The 13200-nt window shown below is 43.8% G+C and overlaps 2 pseudogenes; one reads left to right on the top strand and one right to left on the bottom strand.

Annotated features, from left to right (window-relative positions):
- Positions 1 to 1635: 1635 nt before the first annotated feature.
- On the bottom strand, positions 1636 to 2287 carry LOC101610902 (annotated as a pseudogene).
- Positions 2288 to 3442: 1155 nt separating this feature from the next.
- Positions 3443 to 4242, top strand: LOC123458794 (annotated as a pseudogene).
- Positions 4243 to 13200: the final 8958 nt, after the last annotated feature.

Below are 13200 nucleotides of genomic sequence, written 5' to 3'. Positions count from 1 at the left end.
TGTATTCACAGGGTGGCCTCGAACTCATGAAGATCCTCCTACTGAGTGCTGGGATTAAAGGGGTGGGCCACCACAGCTGGCAGTGAGTGTCCTTTTGCTCTGAGCTTCCACAATGAAGAGAGGATGGTTCCTTTATTCTAGGTTCCAGAAGGAGAAACTAGGAGAAATGAGCTGAGCAGATCTGAGTCAAGCCCTGCAGAGTTTCAGTGATGTGTAACTTCAATTTAATGTGAATAAGAAGTCAAAATTAGCTGGGCGTGGTGCTGCATGGCTTTAATCCCAGCACTCAGGAGGCAGAGGTAGGAGGATCGCTGTGAATTTGAGACCACCCTGAGACTACATAGTGATTTCCAGGTCAGCCTGAGCTAGAGTGAGATGCTACCTTGGAAAAAAAAATGGGGAGATGGCTTAGTGGTTAAAGATGCTTGCTTACAAAGCCTGCAGCCCAGGGTTCAATTCCCCCAGCCACCCACATAAAGCTAAACCCCAAAAGTTACACAAGTGTCTGGCATTCTGTTTGCAGTGTCTAGAGACCCTGACGTGTGTGTGTGTGTGTGTGTGTGTGTGTGTGTGACACAAACATAAATTTAAAAAATAAGAGCAGGGCATGGTGGTGCATGCCTTTAATCCAAGCATTGGGGAGGCAGAGGTAGGAGGATTGCAGTGAATTCAAGGCCACCCTGAGACTACATAGTGAATTCCAGGTCAGCCTGGGCTAGAGTGAGACCCTACCTTCAAACAACAAACAAACAAAAAGAAAAGAATATATATGGTTGGAGAGAGAGCTCAGTGATTAAAGGCACTTGCTTCCAAAGCCTGTGGGGCCAGGTCCAATTCCCTAGTAGGGGCATAAAGCTAGATGAACAATGTGGCACATACATCTGGAGTTTGCTGGTAGGGAAAGGAGGTCCTGACATGGCCCACCCTACCTCTCCCTGCAAATAAAAATATCTGAAAAGCTAACTAAAAATAAACGTTTGTTGATGTGAGCTACCAAGAAAAAAGTTATTATTGTTAAAGGAATCTCAGGACCACTGCTAGATGTTTTACCAAAAAACATGGAGATTGGTGAGGGCGGTGGCTCAGTGATTAAAGGCACTTGCTTGCAAAGCCTGCTGGCCCAGGTTCAGTTCCCCAGTACCCATGTAAAGCCAGACACACAGTAGTCTCAAAAAAAAAAGTCCAGGCATGGTAGCACACCTCTTTAGTCCCAGCACTCAGAAGGCAGAGGTAGGAGGATTGCCTTGAATTCAAGGTCATCCTGAGACTACATAGTGAATTCCAGTTCAACCTGTGCTACAGGGAGTCCTTACCTCGCATGCGCCACTTTACATATCTGGCTTTCCATGGGTCCTGAAGAATGGAATTGTACCAGTCAGCTTGCAAGCAAACATCGTACGTCTTTAACCACTGAGCCAGGTCCATTTTTTGTTTGTTTGTTTGTTTCGAGGAAGAGTCTCCCTCTGGCCCAGGCTTGAATTTATGGCAATCCTCTTACCTCTGCCTCCGGAGTGCTGGGATTAAAGGTGTGCGCCACCACGCACAGTGGTGTTTTGTTTTGTTTTTTCTGTTCCGTGATAAAAAAAAAAAATACTATACATATATTGTTTTGTAAGGAGTTGATACAAAGCACAGTCAAGTACACATGAAGTCCTCCAGCAGAGGCTGCTTTTCCACATCAGAAGCACAGAAGAGATCCCTGATTCCTTCCTCCTTCCCAGGCTCAGCAGGTAGTCCTCCCGGAGAAAGGGAGCTAGGAAGTCCGCAAAGGGTCCTTCCAGGGTGGACGGAATTTGGTCCTCAGTCGGCTGTGAAAGGTTGGCTGGGGAGGAAGGAGAAGGGTTTGCCATTGACACTGAGCAGTCACCATGTCCTGAGGATGTTGGAAGGCAAGTCTTGGAAGTGGGCTCCGGACGTTCCCACTGTGGTCTTGATGTTGGTTTTCATGGGACTGCGTGTTTCAGTGTCTTCTGGACACAGGGAGACCTCAGCGCGTCCTTGGGCCCTTGCCACACGAACCTGTAGGCTCCCGATGGAGTCAGGCTCTTCACGTCTGGTATCTGGAGGGGCTTTCACAACTCTAACTTTGGTCTTTAAGGCCACTAAGTTCTCGAATCTTATGCTATGTGACATAAGCAAAAGGGGCCTCAGTTTCCCCGTACATACACGGAGGGTTCCGGGTCCGGGGGTTCCCCATTGTCCCCTCCTCCCACCCACTCCGGTGCGCGAGAGGGGCCCGAGGCCGGAACAAGGTGTGGTGTAGGGTCCGCGCGTCCCGCGGTGCCATCGCGTCTTCCCGCAGCTCCGCGCCAGGTGTGCCAGGCTCCTAGTGGGAGACCAGGGATGGCGGGTACCGGGCGCAGCGGGCTCCGAGCTGCGGCTTCCCCGTCCCAGTCCCTGTCCAGAAGCTGAACAGAGCCACCGGGCCATTTGCGCTCGCTGACCGCCCTGCCTGGCATCCTAGGGTTATGGGGCATCGAACCCATGCAAGACCCGGTCCTAGGGCCTACCCCGGCCCTGTTCTTTAAGGTGTATTGTCCTTCGCCCCCCACCCTTCCCCAAATCATGTTGTCAGCTTCAGTGCCAGCCTGTCCCCCTTGGACCTGGGCTGGACCGCCTGGCAGGGCAGACGGGCCCTGCTCCCAGGCTTTGTGCCAGCCCACGGTTAGGCTCAGTGCTCTGCATCCTGTATCCCCTGTGGGGCAGCCACCCCCCCCTTCCCCTGCACCCACGCAAGCACGAAGGAACGGACTGTCACTGGGACCAAGTTCTTCGTCCTTAGTCCCTGCATCTCTTACTCCATGGCCGGGCCCAGCCCCCTCTGCCTGTTCTTGTTTCTTTGAACCCTTAAGGCTAGGCTTCGCTCCTTTTTCTTTTTCTTTTTTCTTGTTTTTCTTTTTTTCTTCTCCCTTCCTTTCTCTCTCTCTCTCTCTCTCTTGCTCTTTCTTTCTTCCTTTCTTTTTTTTACTTTGTATTTTTTTAATTAATAACTTCCATGATTATAAAAAATATCCCATGGTCTCCCAGTGTTTTTGTTTTTTGTTGTTGTTTTAAAAATATTTAGATTTGGTGGGGCTGGAGAGATAGCCTAGTGGTTAAGGCGTTTGCCTGCAAAGCCAAAGGATCACAGTTCAACTCTCCAGGACCCATGTAAACCAGCTGCACAAGGGGGCGCATGCATCTGGACTTTGAGGCCCTGGCGTGCCCATTCTCCCACCCTCCTCCTTCCCTCCCTCCCTCTTTCTCTCGAATAAATAAATAAAAAATATTTTTTAAAAATTTAGATTTGGGGACTTCTGGTTAAGGTGGCTGCATAAGAACCACACCAAAGCAGCCTAGGGGAGAAAAAGAAAAAAAAAAAAAAACACCAACAAAATGCACAGTTTTATTAAAAAGTGAAGTGTATAAAAAATTAAAACAGCAGCAGGGGCGGTGCCGCGTCGCTCCCCTCCACCAGCTGCCATGAGCGAGCGCCTCCGCCCCAGGTCTCTCTGCTCAAGTTTGTGATGAAGGGTTGATCTAAGACTGATTTTCAGACTGCAATGGCTGTGGAAAGGAAAAGAAGGAATGGCAATGAAGAGGACACCCACCTTCCCCCTCTGACCAAGAGGAGTAGTCGAAGCCCTGTCTTTCAGGAGTCCTGGGACACCGAGTCTTCCAGCAGTGATGGTGGGGGGAGCAGCAGCAGCAGCAACATCAGCAGCCCGGACAGGGCCAGCGGGCCAAGAGGGCAGCTTGAGCCAGGTCATCCCCGGATCCAGCCCCAGCACTCCTCAGCCGGTGCCCGAGCAGTCTGCGCTGTGCCAAGGCCCGTACTTCTGCATCAACCAGACCCTGAAGGAGGACCACTTTCACAGCCTCCAGCACCGAGGACGGCCCCCGACATGATGCCAGCAGCTTCTTGCCTTCTGTGAAGGGACAGCACTGTGCAGATCCTGAATCTCAACTTACTATTGGTTTTTAAACATTGCACACAAAAATGCCTGTTGGCTTCCAGTCTATATTTGAAAGAACAGGCTGACAGGCAGTTGTTTACTTGTGGTTTTGCTGCACTATTGCAATTTCAAAGGGGCTTTGGAGCAATTTTTTATAGATTCTTAGCAGGGAGGGCATCAGATCCATGTCAAGGTAGCGTATGTCTGTGGAGGTCTCATCTGTGTGTTGCATCCATAGTGTGTCTGGTGCAGACTGATTTCCCAATCTGTTAATTAGAAATTCTACTTTCTGTAAAAGGGCCTTTTAAAAATGTGAAATCTTTTTTAACTCAATAAACTAGTAAAAAGTAAAAAAAAAAAAAAATTAAAACAGCAGCAATTAAGTAAGAGAGATCCAGAGCCCACATAGGCAGGCAGAAGCAGCTCCAGCAATGGTGACGCCAGGTACCAGGGTGCGGCCAGGCTTGGCTTGAGCCCCAGGAAAAGCAAGGTGAGAGGATTTTCCACTCACACCAGAGCTGACTACAAACTCAACAAACGTGAAAGGAGAAAGGTAGTGAACTATGGAGGAGCAGATCATGAGGTACAGGATCAGGTGGACCAGCAAGAGAAGTAGAGCCACCATCCACAGCCCCCCTCCCCCACCGCAAGTGCCCAGCTTCAGCAAACAGAGCCTCGGGTCCAGCAACCCAGCCAGCCTATTTGAACCCACAGTGCACCAAAGAGGGACCCAAACTGGAGCGCAGCATAACTGAGACCAAAATCATCCCAAAAGGTAATTGGGATTACACCAGGTCAGTACCCGCCTAATAAACCTGGTATACAGCCCTGAACCGGAAGTGCTAATTACACCTTCCATATCAGGATAAATTATAAATTGAGTCTGATGGATGGTCGGATTTGCCATTCTTAAATAAGCTATATTTTGGGCTTGTTATTTGTTGCTTCTTGATTTATAGTGGCTTTGTTTCCTCTTCTGTTATACATTAGGGAAGCGGCTCACTTGGTCACAAGCTGACTTGGAACCCTCAACAGACCAAGAAATGTTCTTTGAAAGGATAAACAAGATTGATAAACCCTTAGCAAATCTGACCAAAAGAAAGTGAGAAGAGACACAAATTAATAAAGTTAGAGATGAAAAAGGCAACATCACTACAGATATCAGAGAAATTCAAAAAATCATAGGGACATACTATAAAAACATGTATTCCACTAAGTATGAAAATATGAAAGAAATGGATGATTTCCTTGATTTATATGACCTACCTAAATTAAATCAAGATGAGATTAAACACTTTAATAGACCTATAACAAGTATGGAGAGCCAAGGAGTTATAAAAAAAAAAAATCCCAACTAAAAAAAGTCCAGGCCCAGATGGATTCACTGCTAAATTTTACCAGACCTTCAGGGAAGAACTAACACCATTGCTTCTTAAGCTTTTCCATAAAATAGAAAAAGAAGGAATCCTACCAAACTCCTTCTACAAAGCCAGCATCACCCTGATACCAAAACCAGGCAAAGATAGAACAACAAAAGAATTACAGACCAATCTCCCTCATGAACAAAGATGCAAAAATTCTCAACAAAATATTGGCAAACAGAATACAAGAATATATCAGAAAGATCATTCACCCTGAACAAGTAGGCTTTATCCCAGAGATGCAGGAATAGTTCAACATACCCAAATAGATAAATGTAATACACTATATAGATGGACTGTAGGACAAATATCACATGATCATCACAGAAAAAAACATTTGACAAAATCCAACATCCCTTCATGATAAAAGCCCTACAGAGACTGGGAATAGAAGGAACATATCTCAATATAATAAAGGCTGTTTATGACAAGCCTATAGCCAACATATTACTAAATGGGGAAAAACTGGAAGCTTTTCCATTAAATCACAAACAAGGCAAGGGTGTCCACTGTCCCCACTTTTATTTAATATAGTACTGGAAGTCTTAGCCATAGCAATAAGGCAAGAGACACACATAAAAGGGATACAAATTGGAAAGGAAGAGATCAAGTTATCATTATTTGCAGATGACATGATTCTCTATATAAAGGACCCTAAAGACTCTACCAGCAAACTGTTAAAGCAAACTGTTAAACCTACAGCCATGTAGCAGGATACAAAATAAATACACAGAAATCAGTAGCATTCCTATATGCTAACCACAAACACACAGAGGATGAAATCAGAAAATCACTCCCATTCACAATTGCATCAAAGGAAATAAAGTACCTTGGAATAACACTGACCAAGGAAGTAAAGGATCTTTACAATGAAAACTTTAAAACACTCAAGCAAGAAATTGCAGAAGACACTAGGAAATGGAAAAACATCCCTTGTTCCTGGATCAGAAGAATCAATATTGTGAAAATGGCAATCTTACCAAAAGCAATCTACACATTTAATGCAAGCCCCATCAAAATTCTAATAGCATTCTTCATGGAAATAGAAAAAACAATCCAAAAATTCATTTAGAATCACAAAAAACCTTCGAATATCTAAAGTAATACTGAGCAACAAGTCTGGTGGTATCACCATACCTGATTTTAACCTATATTACAGAGCCATAGTAACAAAAACAGCGTGGTACTGGCACAAAAGCAGACATGTAGATCAATGGAACAGAATAAAGGACCCAGATATAAGTCCAGGTAGCTATAGCCACCTGATATTCTATAAAAATGCCAAAAATACTCATTGGAGAAAAGACAGTCTCTTCAGGAAAAGCTGTGAAAACTGGATGTTTAACTATAGAAGGATGAAAATAGATTCTTCTCTCTCTCCATGAACAATAATTAAGTCCAAATGGATTAAAGACCTGAACATCAGACCTGAAACTCTGAAAGTGCTAGAGGAAAAAACAGGGGAAAGCCTTTAACATATTGGTCTTGGCAAAGACCTTCTGAATATAACCCCAGTTGCTCAGGCAATAAAACCACAGATTAACCACTGGGACCTCATGAAGTTACAAAGATTTTGTACATGGATTAATATCTAGGATATACCAAGAACTCAAAAAAATTAATAAGAAATCAAACAAGCCAATCAAAAAATGGGCTACAGAACTAAATAGAGAGTTCTCAAAAGAAGAAATACAATGGCATATAAGCATCTAAAAAAAAGTTCTACATCCCTAGTCATCATGGAAATGCAGATTAAAACTACATTGAGATTCCATCTCATTTCTATCAGATTGGCTACCATCATGAAAACAAATGACCGCAAATGCCAGCAAGGATGTGGAAAAAAAAGGAACGCTTCTACACTGTTGGTGGGATTGCTATCTGGTCCAGCCATTGTGGAAATCAGTGTGGAGGTTCCTAAGACAGCTAAATATTGATCTACCATATGACCCAGCTATAGCACTGCTAGGCATATATCCTAAGGACTCATCTCATTACTTTAGAGATACTTGCTCAACCATGTTTTTTGCCGCTCAATTCACAATAGCTGGGAAATGGAACCAGCCTAGATGTCCCTCAAGTGATGAGTGGATAATGAAGATATGGCACATTTATACAATGGAGTTCTACTCAACAGTAAAGAAAAATGAAGTTATAAATTTTGCAGGAAAATGTATGGATCTGGAAAGGGATATACTAAGTGAGGTAACCCAGGCCCAGAAAGCCAAATGTTGCATGTTCTTTCTCATATGTGGATCCTAGTTACAGATGATTGGGATTTTGTGTGAGTAGGAAGAAAACTCAGTAGCAGAGGCCAGTAAGCTAGAACAGAGATATAAAGGAAAGAGAAATGAAGGGAGGGAGTACTTAACAGGATGGTATTGTATATATGTAAGTAGTAGAATAGATTAGTGGGGGTGAAAAGGCCCAAAGTGAGGTCAGGGGAAGAGATTGAGTAAAGGAAAGGTGGAGGGAGGGCTAATCAAAATCTAAGAGGTTATAAATAAATCATATGGAATCCTACTTTTTTGGACAATGGAAGACTCAGGAGCCATAGATTGTTACTAGAAAATTTTCAGTGCCAGGGATGGGACACCTTCCAGTGAGTTGTTGGCCAGGGAGGTCCCTGATGCCCCCATAACATTATAGGCCATTGCCGAGGCCCTTGGTTTCCCACCAGGAATAGATGGTAAGACCCTATTGCTGAAGACTCCACATACTTGGGCTGCAAGGCCACTGAGAAATCGTGCTGGAACTGAGCTGATAACCTCCCTCCATGTAGACCAGCTGACAGAAAGCTGGAAGAAGCCATTCTGCATGAAGTTCAATGGGAGAGAGAGAAATCACCAGTGAAGATTCTCAACAGTGGACACTGCTAGCCTTATATTTGTTCAGCCAGGCCAAATGAGCCAACAGGTGCAATAGTGGCATGTCTGTCATGGTGGAAACCAACTGCCCTCTAATTGGACTGGAGGCCCACTCCATGGGAGGGAATACATCCCTGATACTTAAAACTTAAAACAGGGGTAGTCATGAGCCCTAAGGGTATAACTTCTGCTGCTGTTTGGCTAAATGCTTATCAAACTGCCCAGTAAGCTTGTCTCAAACTCTGGCCTTCACAAGCATGTGCATCTACATAATCCAAACATGCATGTATACCATGCCTACATACCCAAGCCAAGAAAGAAATTTAAAAGGCCACAAAACTTCTTTGAGGTGCTGGGGCTGTATCTCAGAAAAGTGCTTTCTCAGTGCCCAAAATTCTAGGACTTGGGAGGTAAGAAGATCAGAAAATCAACGTCATCATAGTGAGTTAAAAGCCAGTTTTAGGGCTGGAGAGATGGCTTAGCAGTTAAGGTGCTTGCCAGCAAAGCCTAAGGACCCAGGTTCAATTCCCCAGCACTTATATAAACCAGATGTATAAGGTGGCACATGCACCTGGAGTTTGTTTGCAGTGGCTAGAGGCCCTGGCACACCCATTGTCTCTCTCTTTGCCTTTTTCTCACTCTGTCTCTCTCTCACTCAAAAAAAAAAAATATATATATATATATATATATATATATATATATATATATATATATATATAAAATATATACATATATTTTTTATAATTTTATTTTTATTTACTTATTTGAAAGTGACAGAGAAAGAGGCAGGTAGAGAGAGAGAGAATGGGCGTGCCAGGGCCTCCAGCCATTGCAAACGAACTCCAGACGCATGTGCCCCCTTGTGCATCTGGCTAACGTGGGTCCTGGAGAATTGAGCCTCAAACCGGGGTCCTTAGGCTTCACAGGCAAGTGCTTAACTGCTAAACCATCTCTCCAGTCCTATGTACATATATATATTTTTTTTTAATTATTTATTTATTTATTTATTTGAGAGCGACAGACACAGAGTGAAAGACAGATAGAGGGAGAGAGAGAGAATGGGCGCGCCAGGGCTTCCAGCCTCTGCAAACAAACTCCAGACGCGTGCACCCCCTTGTGCATCTGGCTAACGTGGGACCTGGGGAACCGAGCCTCGAACCGGGGTCCTTAGGCTTCACAGGCAAGCACTTAACCGCTAAGCCATCTCTCCAGCCCGTATGTACATATATTTTTTAAACAGCCAGCCTGAGCCAGGTGTGGTGGCACATGCCTTTAATACGACATTTGAGAGGCAGAGGTAGGAAGAGCGCCATGAGTTCCAGACCATTCTGAGACTACATAGTGAATCCAGGCAGCCTGGGCTAGAGCAAGACCCTACCTCAAAAAACTAAAAGAAATAAAATAAAGTAAGATAATATTTTAAAACAAAACAAAAACAAAAAAGCCAGCCTTGACTACATGTTTCAAGAAAAATCAGCCATTTTCATATGGGTTGTTGTTGTTACTAGTTTTTCAAAGTAGGGTCTTGCTCTAGGTCAGGCCAACCTGGAATCCACTCTGTTGTCTCAAGCTGGCCGTGAACTCATGGTGATCCTCCTACCTCAGCCTCCCAAATTCTGGGATTAAAGGTGTGTGCCACCAAGCGCAGCTATTATTATTTTTGTTTATTTGTTTGTTTTTAGAGGTAGGGTCTCACTCTAGCCCAGGCTGACCTGGAATTCACTGTGTAGTCGCAGGCTGGCCTCGAACTCATGGCAATCCTCCTACCTCTGCCTCCCAAGTGCTGAGATTAAAGGCATGTGTCACCATTCATTATCATTATTTTTTTTTCGAGGTAGGGTCTCACTCTAGCTCAGGCTGACCTGGAATTCACTTTGTAGTCTCAGGGTGGCCTCAAACTAACAGCATCCTCCTACCTCTGCCTCCTGAGTGCTGGGATTAAAACGTGCACCATTACGCCTGGCTTGGCATATTATTATTTTTAATAAATGAGTTATGTTGAAAATTTTAGATCTCCTGCAAAACTAGAAAATCAAAACCTCTTGCCGCAGGTGGCCCCAGTTTCAGTACATACTGCCACCTGCTGGGCAGTCCACTGAAATGACCTATAATTTTAGGTTGCTCTTGTTACACTGTATCATCTAGATGTCAAGCAGATTGCAGAGATGAGGGTTTTGGTGGTTCATTACCTTCTCTGATTGCAATATCACTGCCGGATCAAGAGGTCTTATGGACTTGCAACTAATTGATCTAGTGTAACCAATTAATTCCAATGCTTTAAAGTGGCTAATACTTTCTTAAAACATCAAAATATCTTCTAGTTGGTGTTATAAGAAAGTTGAAAGAAAGAATGGAAAAAGAGTATGCTTTTATTTTTCTTTTATTTAGTTTTTTTTAATTATTATTTGTTTTTTCAAGGTAGGATCTCACTCTAGCCCAGGCTGACCTGAAATTCACTATGTAGTCTCAGGGTGGTCTTGAACTCATTGTAATCCTCCTACTTCTGCCTCTTGAGTGCTGAGATAAAAGGCATGTGCCACCATGCCTGGCTTTATATGTGTGTGTGTGTGTGTGTGTGTGTACACACACACAGTGCTTTATTTATTTATTTATTTTTCTGAGGTAGGGTCTCACTCTAGCCCAGTCTGACCTGGAATTCACTATGTAGAGTCAGGACTAGCCTCGAATTCACAGTGATCCTCCTACCTCTGCTTCCTGAGTGCTGGGATTTAAAGGTGTTTGTGTGGAAAGTGCACTTTTTTTTTTTTTTTTTTTTTTTTTTTTTTGAGGTAGGGTCTCACTCTAGCCCAGGCTGACCTGGAATTCACTAATTAATCTCAGGGTGGTTTCAAACTCATGGCAATCCTCCTACTTCTGCTTCCAGAGTGCTGAGATTAAAGGCGTGCGTCACCATACCCGGCTCAAGATAAAATCAAATTATACTCATTATTCATATTAATAGAATAACATGAGGAAATGTTTTTTACTTGTTTATGAAATGTGTATGTGGTAGGATGACAATAATATAACAGCACAAAAAGGTTTGGACATGGTGGTGCACCCCATTAATCCCAGCATTTGGGAGGTGGAGGTAGGAGAATTGCCATGAGTTTGAGGCCACCCTGAGACTACATAGTGAACTCCAGGTCAGCCTGAGCTAGAGCAAGACCCTACCTTGAAAACCCAAACAAGCAAACAAACAAACAAAAAAGTGTCACATGGTTTATTTATTTATTTATGGCTGAGAATCAAACCCAAGTTTTGAGCATACTAGGAAAGTGCTCTACCACTGAGCTACACCCCAGTACAGCCCTTGATTTTTACAAACGAGTCTTGATATGTAGTTAGGGGTAGACTCGAATGTCCTTTTCTCTTGCCTCAGCCTCCCAAATGCTGAGATTACAGCTGTCTGGTTCCCAGCTAAGACCATGCACCTTGGAATCCCAGTGTGGAATTAGGTATAAATCCATGGGAAGCTGAAGAGGTGTGTTTGCCTGGCTGTTTCAGGAAAGGCTCACAGCATGGGCAGCAGCACCCGAGCAAGTCACGGCTTACATCTGGATTCTACAACCCGAAGCTGGGTGTCTATTTCACAGGATCCCACCGTGGTGAGCAGAGTCCAAACTGTTGATCATTCCCTGGAAAACAGAGCCACGTTAACCACACGCGTGACTGCTTACAAACTAGATTAAAATATAAGCTTTCCTTCAGAAATCAGTGTCTTCTAGGTGTAGCAGCACACAGCCATAATCCCAGGACTCGGGAAGATCAGAACACCAAGGTCATTCTTGGCTACATAGCAAGTGTCAGAGCCTAGGATACATGAGAGTATGTCACACACAAAAAGAAAAGAATAAAGTCGGGCTGAAGAGTTGGCTTAGCGGTTAAGGAGCTTGCAGGCAAAGTCAAAGGACCCAGGTTGGATTCTCCAGTACCCAACGTGTAAAGCCAGATGTACAAGGTGGCACATGCATCTGGAGTTCATTTTCAGTGGCTAGAGGCCCTGGCACACCCATTTCTCTATCTGCCTCTTTCTCTCTCTCTCATAAATAAATAAAAATTTAAAAAATAAAATAATGAAGAAAAAGGAAACAGACATGGAAGAGACACACGATATCCAAAGAGACTACAGTTAGAAGTCTATCACTATTCAAGCTACTGCAGTAGCAGCGGGGTACTAGAGCAAGAATAGATTATCAGAATGAATTGAAACTAGTAATAGACCAAATATAAGCATCCAATCTTTGTAGACCAAGCAAAGGCAATAGAACGGAGCCCAGATGGTCTAACATATGGTTCTGTAACAATAAGCATCCCACATGCAAAAAAAAAAAAAAAAAGAGGAAGGTAAGTGCTCTTCACAAAAATTAAAATAGTCCTGCATCTAAATGTGAAATGCAAAGCTACGGAACTTGTAAGACAAAAAGGAAAAAGATCTAATTCTCCTTGAGCAGGATAGCTTTTTTTTTTTAAATATATTTTATTTATTTATTTATTTTATTTGAGGGAAAGAAAGAGGCAGAGAGAGAAAGAGAATGGGTGCCCCAGGGCCTCCAGCCACTGCAAAAGAACTCCAGACGCATGCGCCCCCTTGTGCGGCTGGCTTGCGTGGGTCCTGGAGAATCGAACCGGGATTGGTTGACTTTACAGGCAAAACGCTTTAACCACTAAGCCATTTCCCCAGCCCCAAACAGGGTAGTTTTTAAGGTCCTACACCAAAGGCACAATTCCATGAAAAAAAAACAATTGATGTTAGTTCTATGAATTGAATGCTTGCGCCCACTGCCCCAAAACTCATGTTAGTATCTAATCCCCAGTGTGAGGATATTTGGACAGAGGACCTTTGGGAGATTATCAGGTATGGGGGTGGAATCCTTGGAAATGGAAGCACTGGCCCAGAGCTTGTCCCTAACCAGGATGTGGTTTTGGCCATTGCCTGCCTTAGTATCTGGCCCCAATACAGCGCAGCTCACAGAA

The sequence above is a fragment of the Jaculus jaculus genome, chromosome 2 (genome assembly GCF_020740685.1).
Source record: "Jaculus jaculus isolate mJacJac1 chromosome 2, mJacJac1.mat.Y.cur, whole genome shotgun sequence".
In the NCBI taxonomy this organism is placed as follows: Eukaryota; Metazoa; Chordata; class Mammalia; order Rodentia; family Dipodidae; genus Jaculus; species Jaculus jaculus.
Note: the sequence above shows the minus strand (reverse complement) of the source record. Positions and strands in the feature narration are given on the sequence as shown.